Below are 24,515 nucleotides of genomic sequence, written 5' to 3'. Positions count from 1 at the left end.
ACAACCTCCATCTCACTTTTCACTTTCCCCAAGAGAAATGCACAATTGTGTAATATTTTAAAAATATAAGATTTTTTTGCTTTTGACATTGTGAAAGGGTGTGGGCGTCACCGGTTGAGCACTGGCGGCCCTGCGTCGGGTGCTTCCTCTTGCATGACCTGCAAATGATTGGACAGAAGTGCTGCTGGAAGTCATCTCAGAGGGGCAGTGGAGAGAGCAGACCATAGCAGCTAAACACAGAAGCGAATCTGACTCAACTGACCGCTGCGCACACGTGCGGCTGCCAGCTCCAGCTCGCTCGTCCAAGTCTCGGTCCCAGTTCACACACTTCCCCAAGCACCCTTATGAAAACCCACACAAACCCCATCATACCGAGAACACTGCAATTAACAGTAACAGTATCTAATTTACTCAGGATACAGGGTTCACCCTGTCCCTTACCTGTGTGAAGGTTATCTGGTGTTTTAGCCGACTATTTCCGGTTGCTGATGTGTTGTCACAACTTGGTCAACACTGGCAGCAGCGATTTATGGCTTTGTTTGCCCTGGGCGAGGGCTCTCAGGGTTGAGCCGTACGATCGTGGTACCACATGACCAGACCGACGTCTGAAACAGAAAAAGAGACCACAATCATTATTTTGTAAAATATAGATTTTAAAATAAATAAAAATCAAAAATATTTGGACATATATATATAAAAAGCAAAACATATAATTTACATCTTTTGTCTTAGATTAGATATAAAAGTATCCAAAGGTTTCACAAATGTACTTAAGCATCTCTATTAATTTTAATTCTGGTTCGACATGTTTCTTGAGACTAGCAAATCAGCATATTTTGACATAAGTTTCTGAAGGCTCAGGTGACACTGAAGACTGGAATCCTGATGTCTTAAAATGGAGCTATGCATAACAGGAATAAATTACACTCATTAAAATAAACAACAATTCATTTTAAACTTATAATACTATTTCATAATATTACTGTTTCTACGGCATGTTGAGCAAATACCTGGTGCCCCGCGGTGAAAAACAACAAAAACTACTCGAAACAATCTAATGTATATAAAATGTTTGGCTTGAAAAAGTTTGGCCGGTGGTGTTTATTTGGGGTCTCTTTGCAACAAATTGCTTTTGTTCCTCACTCTTTTATAAGATACTCTGGATAAAAGTGTCTCTAACTGCCTAGACATAAATTGCAAATAATGCCCCTGAGTGTCACTCATTTTGGAATCTACTGCACATATATTTATACTTTGTAAGTGTCCCGTTTAAGTGTCAACTACATTCTTGGGTCAAGGTACTTGCATGTTTGTTATGCACACACATTGCTCCGTTTAAGCAAAGCCCACAAAAAAGCGAGTTACACTGTTTTCTGTTGGAGAGAAATACTGTATCATTCAACAGATGCAGTGTGATGTTCTTACCTGATAGGCCTTTTTACACGTCTTGCAGCTGTAAGGTTTGTTTGCCGTCCGTGAAATGTTCCATCGGGTTTCTCCAGATGGCCATGCGCGGTGAAGATCTTGCTGCACTTTCGGATGCACCTCCTGGATGTGCTGTCGGAGTGTCTCCAGAGAAGAGAAACTTCACCCGGCATTCTCTGGCACGTCCATGTGCTTCGTGTAATTTCTGGTGTGTGACCGATAACTTACACTCACTGTAGATCTGGGTATAAATAGAGTTGGATCCATCATGTAAAACTTTGTGGCATGTGCTCACTATGAAAGTTCTGCAGGTGGACGGAGCCGCCCATTGGCTTGTTTAACCAGCCTTTGCCACATTCTGCAGACATGACTACGGTTTGTCTCCAGTGTGCGTGCGGACTGTGCGTGTCAGTTACAAGGACTGCGCGAATGATGAGCCGAGCAGTAACTGACAGCAGTACTTTTACCTGCCCATTCCGATTTTTGGGACTGTTGTTATGGTGCGGTTTCACATCACCGCATGATATAACCAATCCCAAAAACCAGTTTAAAAGAACCAGCGCACCCTCAGGCATGCCTTCTCGTGGTGGGATAGCGAACGAGAGCGCCGGCGCCACAGAAAAGCGTCTGGTCCCCGCTGTTTGATTGTGAGAGGGTTGCTTCTACACGCCCTTAGTGTACGACGCATGTGGTTTTACAGATACATGTGTGGCAGCAAATCTTCGCCCCTCACACTCCGTCGACACGGCGTACGGCCTCTCCTCGAACCATGTTCCGGCGTTTATGCTACAAAGGGCCTGGAAGATAGCAATCACGGAAATGCCATAAAGCATTGCTGACGTAGAACGATTGGTGTCTAAGGTCCAGTTTATGGCCTAAATTTACACAAACAGAACTTTAAAAAAGTACATAATTGGGATTTTTTTAATTGTAATTTTGGACTTTTCTATAGTTCCTTTTACAGAGATAAAGGCGATGTAATGGAAGTGTTCACATTTCAAAACACGTTGATACTTTTATACTTATATCATTTTAAGTAAAATTTCTAATACTTGATACCGCAATTTTATACTTGTTGCAAAAAAGTAATATTGCTAATGGAAAACACTTGTGATTCCTAATAATAATCAGAATAATAATATTAAACAATGCCTACTAACTTAAGATATGCAACTATTAATAGTGTATATTGAACATACTGTCATATTCAGTTTAAAATCACTTACATACGATTGAGTGTTTTCCAATAAAAATATTAGCTTTAATGATAGTTGATTAATTTATTGTTTATATGTTTCATTATATCGGGAATTAATATTAGTAGTAGTATTCTAGTCCAGTCATATTATGGACAATTAACAGTAGTGTTCTATTATTAGTTACCTAAATAATTAAGTAGTGTTTTATTGTTATTACTTATGGGCATTTGTAATATAAATATCATAATATATAAAAAATTTTAATTATATTTAACGCTAATACTCATTCTTATTTTGTTGTTAATAAAGTTTAAATTAATATAAATTACTATTAAGACTTACCAATTATCAATATGCTTAGTAGTAGTATTACGTTCGTAATATGGCATAATATGAAATCATTTGTTTATTTGGTACACTTGAACAATCGTTGTTTTGGTATAAAGCTATAATATTACTATAACTATTATTTGACTACTAATTATAAATTTGATTAAGAATACGTGGCTTCAAGTTGCCCCATTAAGTAAACACGTACTGTGTGACAATCGGATGGGAGAGAGCCTAAGTAAAAAAACACTTCTTTATAAGAGGCATGTGATGAAGGCCCTGTTGCCGGCGGGCCTTGAATCGCGTCACCTGTGGTTGATCACCGAAGCTTAACATTTCCAGAGCGCATACATTAACAGCCAGTGTTGTAACAGTCGTGAATACCTGAAAGAGTGGTTGAATTACCTTGTCGCACATGTCACTTGGTACTATTTCTTTTGTCTTCTTCATTATGCGGAGAGGCCACCATGGACTTCCATGCCGTGCTGGTGACGGCTCGTGCGTCGTCGGAACGCCTGTGAACACTCTGAGCAGCGCTTGCGCCTTGCCCCGGGCCGCGAGGGCACAAGCCTCTTCTTATGCTTTATCAGACGGCACTTAAGAGGTCAAACGTCTTCTTACACACCGCACGGTAGGACCCCCCCGGAACACCTTTCTTCTGCCTGTTTGTTTTGGACTCTTCTCCTCCATCCTCCTCAGGAGTCTGCGGTCAGATCCCATCTGCTGCTCACCTCAGATCTCTTGCAGGACCGTCCGACTCCCGACAGAGGCCCTGTTTTGCCTATGGATAAAATGTTAAGGTGTATTGAGTTTTCATCATATGCTTTCAAGAAGTGATTCGCAACCTAGCATATCATATGACCAGAACCTCTATTACGTGAACAGAAGCCACCAGTGTGTCTGAGGTCTTTCAGCTGTGGGAAGTTCTGCTGGTTGGCAGACAGCAGCTGGCAAAAGTGACTGGCAAACTCTGAGTCAGACGATCAAAACTCTCTCCACAGTCTGTTGAACTGACTTCCAGCGCACCAGCCGCTCTCGGCACAGCGCTTGGAGCCACGGGACCCACCCACCACCATACAACCATACTATGGTATTGGGTATCTTTTATCTACTGTACCTTATGCTACTGTATTACACAACCAAACTAGGAATCTTTAGGCCACACCCCACCCGGGTGCCATTACTGTAGTGGATTGATCTTGATTTATTAGTATGTTGAAAATGGTAAAATCCAACAGGTGGAAGAGTAGATTTACTTTTAAATACTCCTCTGGGGGCATTTTTAGACTAGCACACTAATGTCAAAAGTAAGTGTTGTTTTTTTTAGGCGCGCGACCTTATATCTTAGATTCACAAGGACACATTAAATTGATCAACAAAGTGGGGACAGTAAGCGACCAATTGATCTAATGTTACCACACGTAGTTCTATATTGCATGATAAATTCCAGTTTCTTTTGGACTTGTCAGTTCCCGAGCACGACAGACTACAGATATATGTACCTGATAAAAAATCGTACTGAACCCGAACCTTTGAACGTTTTATAGATATCTAGGTATGGATATTGCAGTATATAATTATATATTCTATATATAGAGAGATATAGTATAAATCTTATATAATGTATTATATATATATAGCGATATTCTAGAGATATTCTATATCTATATATATGTGTGTGTGGTGGTGCGTTAAATGAAAAGTAACTAACAACTATTTATTATTAATTACATATAGTTTCCTTCATTTTCTTAGAAACCCATAAACATGCTCTGTCCCTGATCCATTGCGTCCAAACCGTGTTCGAGCAGGACATGTCACTGATTGTTTCCAGAATGAGTGATTTGTGCTTGAAGAGCACATCTATGTATTTACCTAAAAAACGAAACAGCTAAATATTTATAGGGCTAATTAAGATGCTTCTTTTTTCAGAATTTACACTCATCCTTTTAGTGAATTACAGAGTAGTGATCAAAAGCAGTGTGTTGATTCAAAAGCTGTTTGACACTCACTGGTCTGCAGGAAGCTTTTGCGCGTTGGCTTCTCCTTGACACTGCTGGCCTGAGAAACCGCAGCTCTGGACGTGTGTGTCTCTGTCCACAGCAGAAGCCTCCAACCAGTCCGTGCCTGACGGGACCCGTCCCATGCTGCCGATATCAGCCTTCCAACCAGCCTCAGCGTTCTCCTGTCTCTCGCCCCAGCAGGAGCGTTCAATACACTGAAGGGAACAATAGAGTATATTTAAAAGCTGCTTCCTTGCATCGAATGCCCCTGTACAACTTCACCGGTACCTCTTCCCTCATTGGCATTCATACTAGACCCTTTTACGGCTCTGTTGATGGAGCTGGCGGACCATATTTCAGCGCTATGAGGCGGTTCTGATATCTGCTCAACACCTCCATCCCACTGCGGTGTCTTGTCGTGGTGTACTGACCAAAGCAGCAGTCCATCAACGATGTTCGCTATAACGGCATAGACTGTAATTATGGCCAACGGATGTGCCAAGTTTTGCTGTTCATAACCCTTGCGTCTTTCCAGGGGCTCCAGAAGCTGACGCTACTCTGCGGAAGCCTGCCTTTCCTCCTGCCAGCCGCATCCGCAAGGTTTCTTCCATTATGGTACATCCCTCCGGCGTTTACCATAACCCCCTATCCCACCACCCTCACCATAGGACGGAGCAGAAGCCCCGCCGCCGCAACTGCCATTCGGAAGAACAGACAACAGACAATACAAGTTTCAAATTCTGGGGCCCGAAATTAATACGTTGTTTGTCATGCATTAACCTGCTCCAAAGATTTATATTGCTACTAAATGCTGGTGCTCTCTGACCTTATCTATTCCTTAACCGACTCGTGCACACCAAAAAAATCTCGCAATAATGTTGTCCCACCCAAAAAATCATTAGGGGGTCCTCGGATTTCTATAATCAACTTTTCCAAGTTGTTGTGCACGCGCGCTCAAGTAAACAGTCTCTCAGAGAGGTGGTCGGCAAGATGTGCGTGGGTCAGCAGAGCTACCCCCCACCATTTACAGGAACCTTCTCCCCAAAAGGCTCTTCCCTCTTGCGACAGCAAGAGGAGTTTTTAGCGAAGAGGCTCGTGTATAGTGGGGTTGTTTCGACACTGGCAATTAGAAATTTTAACCAACCTATTTTCCGTGACCCCGCTGTAAGACTACGCATCCTCCATATTGGCACTTCCCTCCGCATGGCCGGGGGGGCCTTGTGAATTCAGCCCCTATATCATGTTTCACGGTATTATTGTTTTCATGAACTGTATGTTCTTTTATATTTCTGGTTTTTGTTTGGTATGTTGGGATAAGAATTTTTCCACAACATTTTCAACCAAACTTTTACTGGTAGTGTGTATATTATATCAGAAGTATTATCCCAAGTGTTCACTGACTGGTATTGTTCTACTATAACAAACGTCAAGGGACCCCACAACCCTCCTTCTTCCATCTCAACACACTAATACATATGTTCACCGCATTGCTCAAAACCCCCCCCCACCTTTATTGGTGGTTAGTTTTTTTTTTGTTGACTTGTTTGTATTATTATGCTAGATGAATGGGTGAGGCGATAGTTGTGACCTCGATGGTCTGAAAGCCCACCAGACCACCGAACGTTGGTGTCTGGCAACAGACCCACAGCTATGATTGTAATTTTACTAAAGAGGAAAGGTTGTACCGTCCCTCAAAGTCTAGCTGATGTTAGTCATTTTAGGTATCCTTTGTAATACCATATGCTTTCACACTTCGCTCCGTTCAACGTGAACACCCATACAGCTTACCTTTGCTGGCTCCGGGGCGGGTCTCATTCCCCTGCTGCCGCGGAACGGCAAAGCCGGATAGGATTTAAAACCATTTTAGTGTTCTAAACAAAGGAAGGACTGTTTGAGCTGACCGAACTTTTCTCAACTTTTCACAAAGTTTATAGACAGGCGCTGGTATAACCTCATCTGCGGATGGATTGCCTTCTGTCTAAGCGCTGCAATCCTGACCTGCAGAAGATCAGGAGTAACGTCTGAATCCAGTCCTAATTGTTTCTTTAGATCGTTAACAGTTTTAAAAGCAATAGTTCACCCAAAATTACAAATTTGCTGAAAATTTACTTACCCTCTGGCCTTCCAAGATGCATTTTCAATCAACTTGCTCAACAATGGATTCCTCGCCGTGAATGGGTGCCGTGAGCATTGTAGAGTCCAAACAGGTTAATAAAAACATCCCACTAATCCATGAAATACATCACACACGACTCCAATCCATCAATAAATGTCCTGTGATGAGTTGAAAAGTTTTGTTTGTGAACGAACAAATCCATCAAGACATTTTTTAGCTTTTTGCTTCTGTCTAAAAAAAGTGTTGCTTATGGCTAAAATACAAGCTCTCTATCCATAATCTTGCTTTCTCCAGTGCAACACTGTTGAGATGTGTGAGCAAGCATTTATAAGCACAAAAACAGTCCAAACCCGTTCTTTTAACAAATATGTTTGGTGTTATGGTTGATGTCAGATGACCAAAGAGGGATAGACTTTTTCACATGGAGGAAGGCGTCATACCAGATTTTCAGTCCATTACGTTGTTGCTTCACAGGACATTAACTGATGCACTGGAGTGTTGTGGATTAACTTGTGGATTAATTGTGGTGTTTTTCATCAGCTGTAGGGACTCTCATTCTGACGGCAACCCATCATATGCAGAGGATCCATGTCTGAGGCAATGTGATCGTAAGGCCTTACACTTCACACAATTTGTTCTGATGGAAGAAAACTGAGGACATCGCTTCAGCCAATTTTTCAGTTTGGGTGAACTATCCCTTTAAGAAGTGAATTATCAGTTACATATAAGACCTTTCTCTTTTTCACAATTACTTTACCTTGCGCTCTTCTGTGGAGACTGTATTCCAGATCTCAAGAACCTTAACATACGACTGTCCATTCTGCAGGATTTTTGTGATACCAGCATTATTTCGGGAGATCAACTCAACTGCACTGTCCTCTGAACACAGACTAACACTATAGACTGATGAAAACCTCTGGGATAAAAGTGATCTCAAAACAGAAATGTCTACCATTAAATCAGTCAAACTTTTACTTTCAAACACCCATTACTGTTCCCCTGTTAACCTGTTCCGATTCGATGACTCCTTAACACAGTCCGTTTGTCAACGTGAGGGTCCATCCGCTCGATTTCCACAGAAGGTCCTGCTTCACTGATGGCACACTGAGAATGTTCTTACTACCAAACAGGCGCGCACGATCGCAAAACATCTGCAAGCTGTCTGGCAGGCGGCGATTGAAGACGTGTGAAGTTGATGTTTCCCGGAGGCAGTGTTACCAGTGTAACACCATGAATCCAGAAGAGTCGAGAAAAACTCTTGGGAGGACAGTAGAAATCTGTGTCCCCTGATCGACGATGATGTAAGAACTTCCAGGTGAGACTTAAATAACATACTGGAGGCCACGCAGCACTAGTTTGGTTAGCGGTTGCTTGGTCTCAGCCACCAGGATGGAGCAGTCCGCAGAACTGCTTCTCTTTTCGAACGCAGGCAGGTGCTGTCATGAGCTTGTCGGCTGTAGTTTGTGAGATCCCTCTCTGTACCTTTTGAGAGCGGGACAAGAGCAAATATGCATCAAAAATAGTGCGTTAATAGAAATTAAAAATAATGTCACAATGGAGCAAAAAAATTATAATATTGTTTGACCTTTGATAAAGTTTAATTTTCTCAACCCACTGACAGTAGTTGTTTCTTGTTTTAAAGCATAAGCGTAATTAACTTTTGATCCATGTCAGTTATAATCGTAATTTATTTTTGCGTCGCACGTCTTGTACGCGGCATTCTCCTGCTCACTTAAATTCTCTTGATTTAAGAATGTTGAGAATAGTGTGTTACTGTAAAGCAAGCGCGTGAAATATGCATACATAAAAATAATATGATTTGGACCTTTAATAAAACATAATAATAATAATAATAATAGCTAATAATAATAATTTATAAAAATAATTTATATATATATAGATATATAGATAATAAATATTATATATATCTATATATATATATATAATACCCCAGTGACAGGCGAACCATCCACTAAATTAATTTACCCTCTTTTTTGTCTACTTTCTATTCATCTGGTTTAAGTATTTCTAGATATATCATAATGGAAAACAAGATAAAAATACGCATGAATATGCACACTATGCGCAGATATGACCCCAAACTATTTAGGAGTGCCATATTCATATACGTTTCTACATAAAATGCAAAGAAAGCTATTCATTTCCCACAGTGAATAGATGTTTAATAAAACTCTGGCCTTGGGGGGGGGGGGTTTTTGGGGGGTTATGTATCAACTCTCTAAAAAAAGCATATGATTATTACATGACAATTAGAAGGAAAACCCCATACTCAGGTGTTAATAATAACTGAGAGGCGCTCGAGACATTTTAGCCTGTTCTTCCATAGTATAATCAATGATGACCGTGCTTCAAAATATGTATCATAAATGAAAGGGCAAAATAAAAGCAAATTAACTGTCATGTTTTAATCGTCAGACTACCACCTACAAAGATTAAACTACATAAGCGAAAAGATGCCGTAATCACGTGCCGTGAGTGACATCTCAGTTTTCAGCTAACCTGACATGGCCTCCTGATGCTAATATAAAAACTAATAGCCCAGCCCCCCCAAAACGCTGATGAACAGCCCAAGAGTTAGAGCAAACTAATTGTGTGGCGCACACCGCACACTAACATGCTCCACACTTTCCTTTACCTTTGAAATTCAAATCATCCGGGTCTTTATTTAAACTCCTATCGTAAGTACCAACATTCGCCGGGCGCAACTAAAGATGTCGCCCGAAAAATACTGCGTCCAATGCCGCCATTAGTCGGCCTGCTAAGATTAGCGACCCCTTATGACATTGTTCGCATGCGAAGTTCAAGAGTTGCGTCCCTTTATATACGCATGGGTAGAATGAACAGCTGGTTTTCGGGAAGCTTTGAAAGGATGATAGAAACATCCACCATCCCTGCTCATCAACAGCAACCCATGGGTATCACGTCCACGCACTCAAAAAGATTTATGAGTTGATCAATGTATCAAAAATAGCCCACTACCACGCCTAACTTGGGACCCTGCAATCAAGGCTGTCAAGTGACGGAACAAGTCGCAGGTCCTAAAATAAGATGAAAGATGATGTTCCTGTCCCTTATACATTGTGTTTATGACAGCTGTCTCATATTTGATTGTCTTCTTTGAGTCTATCTATATCTTTATATTATACCGATCTATATATATACTATATATATAGTAGATATCTATATATGATATATCTCCGGAACATTTATCGCAAGTTTTCAATCTGGTAGTTTTCCTCCGTCCGGATATTTTCTCCTTTGGCAAGCTCCTAGCAGTTGAACAGGTCCAATAAACTACTAAACCTGTATTGTTTTTTTTTTTACAGCCCTGATACTCAAATAAATACAGCCAGCTGTGTGTAAGTGTGGGAACCGATTTGTTTTTTTAATTTGTTCAATAAAACCTCGTTCCTGCTGAGCTTATTCGTCAATTTCGGTCTAATGGGAGTTCTGTGTCCCCACACCCCTCGACTGGTCACAATGCTTAAACCTGTAGTTTTTAACTCAGGTTCCCCGCATGTACCTATTCTCTTCTAACCCCCCCGGGGGGGTGGTAGATATAGTGCTCTGGAAAATTTATATATATATATATCTATAGCTTCTCTCTCTCTCCTACGTCAGTTTTGCTTTTTTCCCTTTCAGCGCCTCGTATCCTGTACCCCGTTTCGGACATTGTACACTACACGACACCAGAACATACCTGTCTGTTGGAGTCGCAAAGCACCTACCCACTCACACTGTTTCTACAATTCCCGTCCATTTGCCATCTACGGCCTTACACTTGTGCCATCTGCCGATGTAAACAGCATATTTATTGGCCCATCTGACCGAACATACAGAAAATTTCACACAAATGCCTGCTTGTAATATGTCAAGTAGCCGCACTTTCTTAACTAGTTCGCAATGCTGTAATATTTCCAACTTCGGGAAATGGCGTTATCTATATCTTCATCTGATTTTTAGACGCACTGACCACTCGTGCACTATCCAATGTGATGGTGAGCTTACTTGGTATCCTTAACAAACCGAGCTTAAATATTTTTTCCATATTCAAGTTGCTCATAGCCTTATTGTTCTTACCGATGGTCTGTAGCTGCGTTGCAGTGTTCTTCACATCTCTTTTCAACAAAGAATTTTATCAGAGATTCGTTTTGATCATCCGTAACCCCTAAATAGTGCATCATGACCATACATCTCTCACGCATTCCATTCGACAAACCCGGCGGCCTTCTGCTTTTTCCTTGAATGGGAACGTCCGGTTGAGGCCAGCTCGACCCCTATTTTTCACAGATCAGTACGCGCTTCCTTCTGACCCGACCTGTAACTACAAAATTTTGTGTTGCACACTGTATTTTGTGTATCACACCCACCACCCCCCACCTTGTTAATTACCAGCGAGCAAGCGACGTTTATGTGTATCCAGCAAGCACAACACGCAAATGCTTTTATGTGGTGTGTAGCACGACTGTGGCTGTGTGCAACAGCCTCCATCCCATAACTCAAAACTAACCCCCCCCCGCTCACCTGAAAGCACACACTCGCCTTCCCAAGAATGACCAGCTACTGTGTCATTCAAGCTTTACGTCCCTGTGCTCAGACCTTGTCAGCATGGTCCCCGGGCTAGCCTCACTCCGTGATCCTAACAGCCCAGTGGGCCTGAACGACGGAAACAACCCTGCTAGATCATGACTAATGTTTGATACTAGTATGTTTCTGGGTCTTTAAAACCAACGCTTTTGCATGGCCTGATAGATACGCAGCAACTTGCTGTCTATTCCTAACTGGTACCTCCGGCTGTCAGCCTACAGACTAGACGAAAAAAAAAAAATAACACTCAACGGCATAAAAAAACCATCCCCGCAGATAATATGTTTGCCCAAATGAGACATACTGGTAAGAGAACGTGAAGCTTACATGCACAGCACAGTTACCTTGATAAAACCTCATCCTTGCAGCATCATCAGGCACTGGGGTCATCCGCCTTAGAAGAAAAATGAAAAGCACCTAAGTCGATTTCACACCCACAATAGACGCCCTATAGCCAGGAACACCTACCGTACGTTAAAATTGGGTGGTCAGTTTTTTTCTTTTGCGAAGAGCTAACTATGAACGTTGTCGCGAGACACGAGGTGAGTGAGTAAAAAGTCCCCAACATGGTATGATGACAATATTGATCGAAGAAAGGTAAATGCTATTCTTTTGACAACTTTCTCTACATTAAGAGACTTTGCATTACATGGATCCGTTTCCCCAAAAATATTACGCAATAGGGAATGAGTTCGGACAGGATCATGTGACCCACGAAAGCCTGGATGATGATGCTGAAAAGGCAGATGTAACTGTGATTTGCACAATATTACTGTTTGTACTGTATTGTTGATCAAATAACATGCAGCCTTGGTGAGCAAAAGAGACTCTGTTAAAAAACAGTAGCCCATGTATCCTGTTGTCCCGTCAAAACGAGTCGAGAGTTTTACCTTAAGGCAAATGAATGCTCTCTGGAATGACTCCAAGACTTTCCTAGGGTGGCGGAGTAATCAGTTAAACAGCGTCCGTTATTGGAGTAGAGTTTTGGATCGACTGGAGGCCACAGAGAATGCCATGCCTGATTCTGTTGACGCAGTCATTACAACAATAAACGGACTTCAGTCTGGCAAACACATAAAAAATTTAAATGTTAATTATCTGGCACGTGCACTAAAGCAGGACCTGGCTCTTCAGCTCTTTTTATTGTCTATGTTGGCAGAACTAGAGTGCTTTCTTTCTCTCCCCCACGGAGCGTGCCGGTGCCTTGTGCCTCCACTGATTGCCTGAATTGGGCGCAGCTTTCACGGGGCACATAGAAAGCGAGGCGCTTCATCAGCGTTCGGCCGTTTTGGATCACCCTCCAGGCTGATTTAAACACGGGTGGCAGGAGAAACTCGATAGATAGGCGGACACTTGGATAGACAGACGTATCGACAATCGCACAAACAGCCCAGAGAGACAGAAGAATTTATAGACAGACAGTCAGGATGACTGCTATAGACAGTTAGACAGACAGTCAGACAGACAGACAGACACAGACAAAACGACACAGTCAAGACAGTCAGACAGACACCTACAGACAGACACGCCCACACCACACACACACACACACACACACCCCCCCACACACACACACCCACAGAAAAGCCAGGAAACACACAAGAGCCCAACATACACAGCAAACAGGACAGTCAGTCGTCCCCGACGGCCGACAGACAGACATGCCCGACAGACACAACCCACACCCACAGAACAGACAGATAGACACAGTCTAGTCATTCGGACAGACAGAACGACAGAGCGAACGACAGCCAGACAGACAGACGGACAGACACAGCAGACAGTCAGACAGTACACATCCACACACACACACACACACACACACCCACACACAGGAAACACACACACTACAAACATATAGACACACAACACCCACCCACACATAGCCCCCGTCAGCCCAGTCTGCAGCCCGCGTCATTAGCACAATCGTCAAGGGGCCAGACGCAGACATACAGACAGAAGACAGACGACCTAGCCGACCTACGGACAGGGAACAGACAGACAGCCAGTCAGACAGACACAGCACCACACACACACCCCCACACACACCCACACACACCCCCCAGACAGACAGCCGACACACGACCCACACAATCACCACAGACAGACAGTAGAGACACACACACACACACACACACACACACACATTCCCCCACACACCCCCACCCCCCCACACACACACCACCACACACAGACAGCCGACTAGAGACACCACACACACACACCACACACACACACACACACACAACACACACACACACACGCCAGCGACAGACCATATTCAACTGACAAACACCGAGAGCCAGAACAGACGACAGACACAGCCAGACAGCCCGTATGAGAATCAGACAAGACACACACACACACTCCACACACACAACACACACACCACACACACACTACACCACACACACCCAACACCCCCAGCGTACAGTCGACACAGGACAGACACACCACACTCAACACACACACACCACACAGCAGACAGACACACACACACACAACCCGTCAGACCGTCTAGGCAGACAACAGACCGAGAGACAGGCCCACCCACACACACACACACCACACACCACACACTCACGCACACACATAGTCCGCCAGTCAGTCAGTCAGTCAGACAGACCACGCCAGACACTCACTCTCACACACACACACACACACACACACCCCCCCCCCCGTGTGCACAGCCAGGCCGACAGACACACACCACCCCCACCACCACACACACACCACTACACACCTACACAGACAGACAGACAGACAGACATACAAACAGACAGACACACACACACACACACCCACACACAACACACACACACACACACACACAGACATACAGAACAGATGCAGACATACAGACGACCGACAACAGACACCCCGACAGCCCCTCGTAGGTCTGTCCCTCCCTTCCTCCGCCATTACAGACATACAGACAGACCTGCCCGACAGCCTACGACCGCCAACCGGACAGATATTCGCGCCGGAATCAGAGAGCAAATCTGTTACGGACTCATTACTGCCGTCTGGATCTTTCTCTCCATCCATCTTTGCTCTTCTTTTCACTTCCTTCATCTGACCCCTCACGCTGAACTCAGGAGCGATTGCTTAATCCTCCATCTGCGCGACCGAAAATGGCACCTCTGTCTTATGTCTGGTTGTGACACTTCGAGATGGTTCTCCTCCGCAAAACCCCGTTTTTTTTACTCACTTTTTTGTCGGAATGGACTTTGAAGCTTCCCCTTTTTGGCCACTGTGCATGACTCCGTCTGTTCCATCTGCTGCAACTGGAATATGCACATCTAATCTGCGTGCTGCGCCGCAGACATTAGATCCGTGGGCACGTCTCCAGATTCTCACCTGACACCACACGTGTCTGTGTGTGAACGTAGACACACTTTAGAACGCGACTGGGTATGCACCACAGAGCTCGCACGGATGAGTCTGGATTGAACATTTGCCATTTCCTTGTGTGTGTCACGAATCGACATATGAGAGCGGCCTGGTCCCCCAGGAACCCCTTTGTGCTCACCTCCCATTCTAGCACAGGCCCGAGAGCAGTGCTATACTGTGCATTTGACAGATATCAACACGCAGACTTGAAACTGCCTCTTGTATGGATGCGCAGTTGACTTTTTAGAGTAAAATTGACATGTATAAAGAAACTTTACATTGTTTACAATTCTTTGGGTATATCTGCTCTATTTTACAAGATTGTGCAAACACCATTATTCTTCTTATACTCCGAGAGGCTACAGGTATGAGATTCACACCCGTAAAAAACTTTGCCATTTTGAAATATGTATTACAATTATAAATAACAGGCTTTTTCAGCATTCATCTATTACAGTCTTCAGGGTCACATGATTCCTTCAGAACTCATTATAATATGACTGTTTATTCTGAAATTTGACGCGTTTATAAAGATTTGAGGTAACTCACTGTTGAGACTGGGCTACTTGCAGCATGGAGTGCATATGTGCACATGCAGCCTCCGTGAGGACAGAGCACGCGACAGACTTCTCCCACATTGGAACACTGGGTGCTCTTTGCTGGCCTCCTGTGGTGATCCAGAGTATTACAGAAGACATTCCCACCCTTTTATGCCCAGTCATCCCACCTGCTCCCTCTTTTACAAAAAAAACAAAACTCATTACCTGATAAATGTACCATCCAGTCATCGACTCCAAATCCTGGGGTAACAATGTACCGCACACTCCCGTCTCCTAGCAACCACCCATCCTTCCCCCCCCGTCCATGCCCTGAAACTTAAGAAGGAAAAACTTATGTTTCACCCTTTCTACTGTAAGACATTGCTATACTCAAAACACAAAAAAACCAAAACCGACAACACTGAACCTGAATCACTTTATTTGTGGACACAATCGTATACACCTGTGGCCAGTTCTGCAGTGTGGGCCCGAGTCTTCTCCGTGTGACGCGGTTGAGCAGGAGCGCTCTTGGTCAAGTTGCCCATCAGTCTGTTCACTAGCCTCATTTGCGTTTGCCTTCCTCTTTCCGAGCCGCGTGAAGATACCCAAGATACACAAGCTAGGTAGAAGATCTTTGCCCAACAAACCGTGTAAGCACCCTCACACGGTTTTTGAGTGTACACATGTGGGACAGGTTGTGCATTAAGTTATTACCATGCACTGCCGACAGGCGCCTCTTATTTTGGCGTGAACTCTGGTGCCTTGGGACAATACCCGCAGTTTATGCACACTTCAGCAGAACCACCCGTCTGTCATTCCGGTATATGCAGACCAACCTGTAGGGAGAAAGAGACTTTCAATTACATAAACAGCGTGCTAATGCATATGACAATTTCAATTATAAACGAAATATTTAGTTACTCAAAAGTCATTTCATATAAATGTTCATTTTTGTGCCTCACTAGAAACAGTATTAAACAGGAGCGATGCGCCACAAATTGTAAATAGAAAAAATTCCGTTTCAGTTTTACCACATAGAAACAACACCAGATAACAGAGAAGTCTTCGTAAGATTCTTCTCTCTTCAACCGTCCCTTGCTTCATTATCTCCTTTAATCCGTCGGCTAAGCAAAAAACAAAAACAAACTAAAAGACAGAGCAAAGCTACAAACAACATCTGAGAGCCTCAGTACCTTTAGCTCCTGCACTGCTACTTTTCTCTCCATTAACTTTGCGTTGTTGTGTTTTAGTTTCACTCCTCTCTTCCTCTAGCTGGTCTAATGCCACTGTCCCCTCCAGCTTCCTTAGAGATGCTTAACCAATCCGGAAACCTTGATTCATCACTGAATACAGATACACCCAAAAAACACCATAATAGCTTCATCCAAAGTCTAAGAACTTTGGAAATTAGCAAAAGCTAATTATAATTCAGTCTGAAACTAAAACAGAGTAACAAACCATTTTGTTGGGGGGGCTGCTCGAAATCAAATAGACATTAACTGAAGCCAAAAATAAACCTTTTTATTTATTAGCTGGGCGTTATTTCTTTTTAACGCCGACCCTCGTACCAAAAAAACAAAATAAAAAACTATGTTTCACATAAAACACCTCAGAAAAACATAAAAATGCAAAATCCTAAAAGCTAAAGATGTTATAAAATTCAAAAATAATTCAAAACTCAAAAACTATAAACTGCATCTCAATGATACTAAAATAACTGAAATGACCAGCATCTGCTGGAGATCCAGGTTAAAAAAGGCGCTATAATTTGCTCTCAAACCTTTTCAATGAGGAAATTTGACCAGAGTCATGACTCCTCTGTAATCTTCATATTCAGCTTGTTTTTGAGCCTGAATCACCCGACCCATCACAAGAGGACATTTCACACAGTTCGCTGAAAGAGATGACTCTAAACTACAGCCAGGGATGAACAACAATGAATACCTGGATACAACACAGTAGCGTAACACTAAAAAGGTCTGACAAAAGCAAGTCTTAACGGCCTAGGTCTAGATAATTACTACTCCGTCCATAGCGTCTGAAAATGAGATCAGCTGCCATTCGCTGAATTTCGTTATGCCATCTCCAATCTTGTTCTGGGCAGAAGCTCACAAAATGGGAGCACAGGAGCTGCCAGCTTACGTCAATTTCCTTGATGGACGTTGAGTCATCAAGCCATTTCTGAGCCACTCCAGAGGCACAAACTCATACGACAGGCTCCATAAGCACAAAGAAGGTCAAACATTATTCCTCATTGAAAATTAAAACAAATGTTTTTCATACAAATACAAAGCCTTTACACTATTGTTCAAAAGTTTTGGGGTTAGTAAATTTTTTAAGAAATTAATACTTTTGATCAGAAGTCACAGTAAAGAATTTTTAAATGTTACAAACAAATATGCTGTTCTTTTTAACTTTCTATTCATCAAAGAAATTTGAAAAATTTTATAATGGTGATCAAATTATTAACCAGCACAACTGTTTTCAACACTGAAAAAATAGGAAATGCTTCTTAGACCAAATCGGGATATTAGAATGATTTCTGAAGGATCATGTGACACGAAGACTGGAGTAAGATGCTGAAAATTCAACCCTTTGCATCATAGGAATAAATTGCATTTAACCTATATTAAAATAGGAAAACAAAATTTTTAATTGTAAAAATATACCACAGCATTACTGTTTTTATTTTCTTTGATAAAAAAAAACCTTGGTTAACAGAAGAGACTAAATCGTCCAAAACCCAACTTCTAAACGGCAGTGTAAACATAACATATAAACATATGTTAAGATTGAAAAAGGAGATTTAACAGTTCATATTTACGGAGAACTTAATGCACGGGCATTTTTACGGACGTCTTCCGTGGGTAACAATTCGTAGAGCTCCTTCACCTCCTCATGTTTGGCTTTGCCTTTGCAACGCTCTGCTTTCGCATTCTGCCATTTTCTTGACACCACTCCTCAAACTTCTTGTTGTCCTAGTCAACCAGCTTCTGCAGAAAACTAAAACCAAATACATCTTATACATGTAATACTGTAATAGATAACACTTACAAAAAATATGTGAAATAAATAACAAAATTGTAAAATTACACATCCCCGCCCAAAAACCCCTCAGAAATTTTGATGGTTTAATCCATAATGCCATAGAGTTTTTTCTCAGTCAGTATTCCTGGTACTTAAATGATATTTTCTGTTTTTCATCTTCTCTCTGTTTCCCGTTTGTACCTAACATGTACCGTTTCTCGAACAGTGATAGCCTTTGCTACTTTTTTGGCTTTCGGGTTTGAGATTTGGGGCGGTCTGGGCTGAAATGTAAATATGCATAAGCAATTAAGTACTTTTATATTAAGAACTGTAAAAGCAACACTAACAAGCAGCTACAAAATGAGACTCATTCAAAGTAAACTGTCAAAATGTGTTGTTACCGATGTCTTCCTAAATGCCCAGCTGAAGTTTTCTTGCCCTCCATTTTCTCGACCCTCCTCATCTTGAATTTGTACCAGTCATTGGGTGGTGGCGTCTCTTACATGAGCGATGTAGTGTCCAGAGTATGCACTTACGCCACGCATGAATCCACACCGCACTGAGCTCGTACGTACACTCCTCTTCTGAATTTAAAAAAATCAGTCATGTTAATGATTCAATTTCCTGTTCCTTAAATCTAAATTTCTTAAATGATATACACTATTACCCAAAAACATCTGGAGTCAGTAAGACTTAAAAAAAATGTTTAATTTAATATTTGTATTCAGCTTAAACCGATCAAATGATAGCAAAGATTTTACATTAGTACAAAATACTATTTCATTTTAAATAAATGTTGCTCTTTTCCAACTTTCTGCTCATCAAAGAATACTTGGAAAAATGTTTCATGGTTTCCACAAAAAATATATAAAGCACTGTTTCCAAGCTTATAATAAGAAATGCTTCTTGAGCAGCAAATCAGCATATTAAAAATACTTCTGAAAAGATCATCATGTGACAATGAAGACTGGGAGTAATGATACTGAAAATACAGTTTTGGCTATCACAAGAGAAATAATTACAGTTTAACAAGAGATTCAAATAGAAAAACAGTTATTTTACAATTGTACTAATATTTAAATTCAGAATACTCGTTTCTACCGGCCTTATATATCACAGCCTTGGTGTGCATAAGAGACTTAAAAAACAAAAAATATACGCAAACGTACACTTTCCTCCAAAATAACCAGAAACAAGGTAGTGTTGTTTCTTTTGCACCTAATTTCATAAAACACAGAGGAAAAAATTATTAAAATGTCTATAAAATATTTGGTAACTGGTCTGATAATTAATGAAATTGTCTATCTTCCGCCTATCAAAAAAAAACGCATGAGCTAAAAATTGAGTGTGCGGGGAAGCTCTGGAGTTTGATCCGACGGGGGGCATTCTGTTTACTCTGACAGCTCTCACAATTGCGATTATCACCTCCAGCTTCTCCTCCTAAACAGCATGAGAACGACACACTGAGACCCATAATATCTGATCTACATAGACATGGGGACTTGTCAGGCACAGAAATGTGAGCATTTCACCTTAAGAAACTCTGTAACACACTCCGTGGGGTTTTTTGGTGTCCTTGAATGTTCAACTCCAGCTCTAAATCGTGACGTAGAGAGACTCACGTCCACATTTGTTGCATCTGGCATAACACAAAAACAAGCATTATTACTATATTATTACATAAACAAACATTGTTCATCTCATACACTGAACACATCACTCACATAGAGAGTATAATAAACACCTAAATCTGAAAATAACTTACACTGTAACGTAAGAGAACTGTCAAACAAACGCTGTTGGATGACATTTTGGAGATTTGGGTCCTTCTGCTTTAAAAGTGTGTCTTAAAGAAGTGAGAGAAGTTTGAGAATTCCTGAGCATCCTAAACACAAACGAAACTGCCTTTTAAATTCCATGAATTACAGAGTGCCCAACATGCTCCATCTTGTGCTGGCCTCCTGCTGTTGTCCTGTGCCCAGCCCAAGAGCCTTCAACCCCCCCGGGGGGTCGTATACCGTCTGTTGCTGTTCTGTAGCAATGCGAACAGATCCTGGAGATTTTTCACATATGGGTCCGTGTTCATAATCTGTTGGTATGCAGAATAATGTGCATAAATAAGAAAAGTACATTTCAATAAATGGGGCTTTTCAATGTTTTTAAAGCATATTTAATGCTAAAAGTGATGCATTCAACATTGTACCCTTGATTCTCAGCTTTAAAGTCCCCCTGGTTAAAGTCAATAAATGATAAATGTCACTACAATAAACAGCATAGTATATTTTTAAGGCATGTGGAAAACTAAACTATCCAGCTTTAAAAAGAAGACCCTTGAGCTCACCTGAATCCATGTTGTGCCCTTCTGCTCGGGAATTCTGAAACAGATATAAAGCCTGGCGAAGATCCAGATTGTGAACCACACCTGAAGGAAAGTGTTCACGTAACATTTGGCGCCAAGATTTGTCAGGCCCACAAATGGGGTTCTGCAACAGGAGAGCAATCACATACAGGGGGTCCCCCCCATTTCCAATAATCACATTTTGTTGCTTTACAGCCTGAAATGAAGACTGACACAGTTTTTGTTTTATCCAGCTGTATTTACTCAGTGCAACTTATAACATCCAAGTGAAAGATATAACACCAACATGTCAGAATTTTTTTTTTAATAAAAAACAGAATCACTGAGTTGGATATCCCTTTTGTGTCAGTATTTTGTTAAAACACCTTTTGCTTTAATCACATCCTTTAATCTGTTAGGATTTGTCTCTACTAACTTTGCACATCCAGACTTTGCAATTTTTGCCCGCTCTTCTTGCAAAAGTTTGAGTTAAAGTTCAATTTGATTTCGATTTTTTCTGGTATTGTTTGTGGTTTTAAAGTTTTTCAGTGGGGTTTTTGTGTGGGGTTTTGGTGTGGGCTCTGACGAGGCCATGCAAGGTCTCTTTCAAACCCCTGTGTGCTCAGGTTTGCTGTGTACTTTGGGGCATTGTCGAGGGGAAGCCTTCTTTCCAGACAACTTCTGCCAGAGGGGAGCAATTTTACTCAAGAATTTGATTATATTGCCCCTCCATTTCCTTTTATCCTTGACGAGTGCTCCAGTCCCTGCTGCAAGAAACACCCCATAACAGACTCACCACCTCCATGCTTTACTGCAGGAATGCGGGTTATTTGGATGATTTCTGTATTGGATTTCTGCAAGACATATCGTTTTTGGGATTTAGACCAAATAATTCAATTTTTGTCTCGTCTGCCTCAGAAACTTCAAGGTGAGTTTTGGCAAAGCTCAGTCATGACTGCAGGTGGGCTTTCTGAGGGGTTTGGGTTTTTTGCATCCCTCCCATACAAGCCACATGTGTGGAGAATTTGTGATATTGTTGTCACATGCACACCAATGACCACCACTGTCTAAATTCCTGAGCTGCTTCAGAGTTGCTGTAGGTCTCTTGACCATTTTCCTTTCCCTTTTGCTCTTTCATCCATTTGAAGCGACGGTTCCTCCAGGGAGGATCTTTGTTATACCAAATAAATTTCCACTTCTTAATAATAGACTTCACTGTGCTTTCTAGGCACTGCAGAGCCTTTTTTGTATCCATCTCCTGACTTGTGCCTTCCACAACTATATCCCGGAGATCTTTTGAAAGTGTTTGCCACCCCATAGTTGATTGTTACTTCAGTTGCACTACCAAAGACCGAAAATTCTTGAGGAAATTATTTCATGCTAAGCTAATTAAAATGTACAGTTGAAAGTGAATGGCTTTTTGTGCCATTGAGAAGGTGATTATGTACCCTCATTTTTAGGAGGGGTCATCCTTTTTCCAACTCAGTATACATTATCTTTCATTGGATGTTTAAATCACTGATAAAATACAGCTGGATAAACAACACTGGGATCCTCTTCATTTCAGGCTGTAAAGCAACAAAAGTGATTTTTAAGAAGGTGTTATTTTCTATACCCACTGTAAATTTTATGATGTTGAACATATTGGTCTTAATATATGTACAATAAGCAAACTGTTTGCAATTTTTTATTTTAATATATAATTAAAAATTATATTATATATATAATAATAAAATTATATATATATATACACACACACACCACAATGTTTCTATTAAGAAAGAAAACTATTAAAATAATTTTAGTATCTGAAATAAACTGAAAAAATTAAATTATAACTAAAATTAAAATAAACTAACGATATATATAATAAATAACTAAAAGCTGGTTTAAAACTTAATAATACATAATGGTACATACTAACTAAATAAACCTATATCTTTTATGTATTTCACTACCCGATTACCTACTTTACGGTTTTTCATCATTTTAAATGAAGCTATGCCATTTGGTCGGGACTTATCTCGTCTTTTCTGATTTTGGTCAATCGTGCTGTTGAAAGCATTTTCATCAATTTCTCCCAACCAGATTGTTTCCCCAATACAACCCGACAATAGGATCCCTTACATTCCTCCTGTGTGGCAGCAAAAAATAAATAAAAAAAAAATTCTAGAGTGATGTGATTGCACCCAATAAACCATTTTCACAGTGTTTTTAAAAGTCTTTAAAAACAGAATACAGTCAAGTACTCACGTATGGAAATACATAAACAAATGAAATTTACAGTAAACACAGACCATTAAACACCCCCAAAATTACCTGCACTCCTTTCACGCCGGCACGGCAATCCCCTATAACTAACTCAATATGTTTCTGTGTATGTCCTCTGTTTGACCGCTCTGCCCACTTCCAACAGCTTTTCCAGCTGCCAAACCCAGGACCATTCTGCACACAAAAAAATGCACAAATTTCAGATTACACATATTTCCTGCAAACAAAAATCACAACATACACCGTTGAAAAGACCTATACACATACCCAAAAGGAAAAACACAAAAAAACAAGCTTTTACACTGTTAAAAAAGTTACTTACTGTTTCACAACAAAATAATTAAAGAACCAAACATGTTACACTAAATCACTCACACCCATTGACAGATAACACATCTGTGGGATCACAGGCCTTGCTCACTGGCCAGCATTCACAACATTTATGATTTTACCCACACTCAAAAAACACTTTATGACGGGTAATTTAATTAACAAGCAAAAACTTGGCAAGCCAAAAATAAATTCAGAAACACCCTCCGAAATTTCACACACATTTTTGATTACCCACACATAATTTCCCAATTTAGACTGAAAAATACCGTCAAAAAAAAAACACGGGGGGTTTACGGGTTCAACACCGCTTACGGTTTAAAACTATAGTAACACAATAAAAGTCAAAAGTTTTCGGGCGAGGCTGTAAAGCTGCGCGTTACATGCTAGCACTCCCCTCGACTTATTTTCATTAAATAAAAAGAAAATGGGGGATTTCCCCCAGATTCTTACTGGAAGATGCTTTCATAAATATATGAATTTTAAATCACACTTTATTGATGGTACGTTTGTATTTAGCGCCCTTGCGTCGGCTTTTAATAAATATTTTTGTCCTTCGTCAGTTTCAAACTTCTATGAGACGTACGTACTTACGCGTGACGTGATCGCGGCGTCTGACGTCAGTGCGTCAGTGGGCCGCTCAATGTTGCAGTGTTGCACACACATGCCAGCATACTATTTTCCTTAATTTTCTGGCTACTCGGAAAAAAATACAACACATTGAGTTGTTGAAATGCAAAATAAAGTCTTGAAAAGCACCAGATAATATGCTATTTTTGAGATCTGAACGACCGTTAATGGCTCATTTCCCTTGAAATGGAAGGCATGCTGAAGTTATAAAACAAATTGCACTATACTAAACATGTTTTTTTTTTTTTACTTTCCTCTTTGTAATAATTGTTTTAATATTTTTTATTTATTTGTTTTATTATTATT

The 24,515-nt window shown here is 41.1% G+C and overlaps 1 pseudogene; it reads right to left on the bottom strand.

Moving 5' to 3' along the window:
* Nucleotides 1–8,450: 8,450 nt before the first annotated feature.
* LOC122146673 lies at nt 8,451–23,422 on the bottom strand (annotated as a pseudogene).
* Between the last annotated feature and the right edge of the window lie 1,093 nt (nt 23,423–24,515).

Source organism: Cyprinus carpio, chromosome A11, assembly GCF_018340385.1.
Source record: "Cyprinus carpio isolate SPL01 chromosome A11, ASM1834038v1, whole genome shotgun sequence".
NCBI classification, from domain to species: domain Eukaryota; kingdom Metazoa; phylum Chordata; class Actinopteri; order Cypriniformes; family Cyprinidae; genus Cyprinus; species Cyprinus carpio.
The sequence above is the reverse complement of the archived record's forward strand: the minus strand, read 5'-3'. Positions and strand labels throughout refer to the sequence as shown.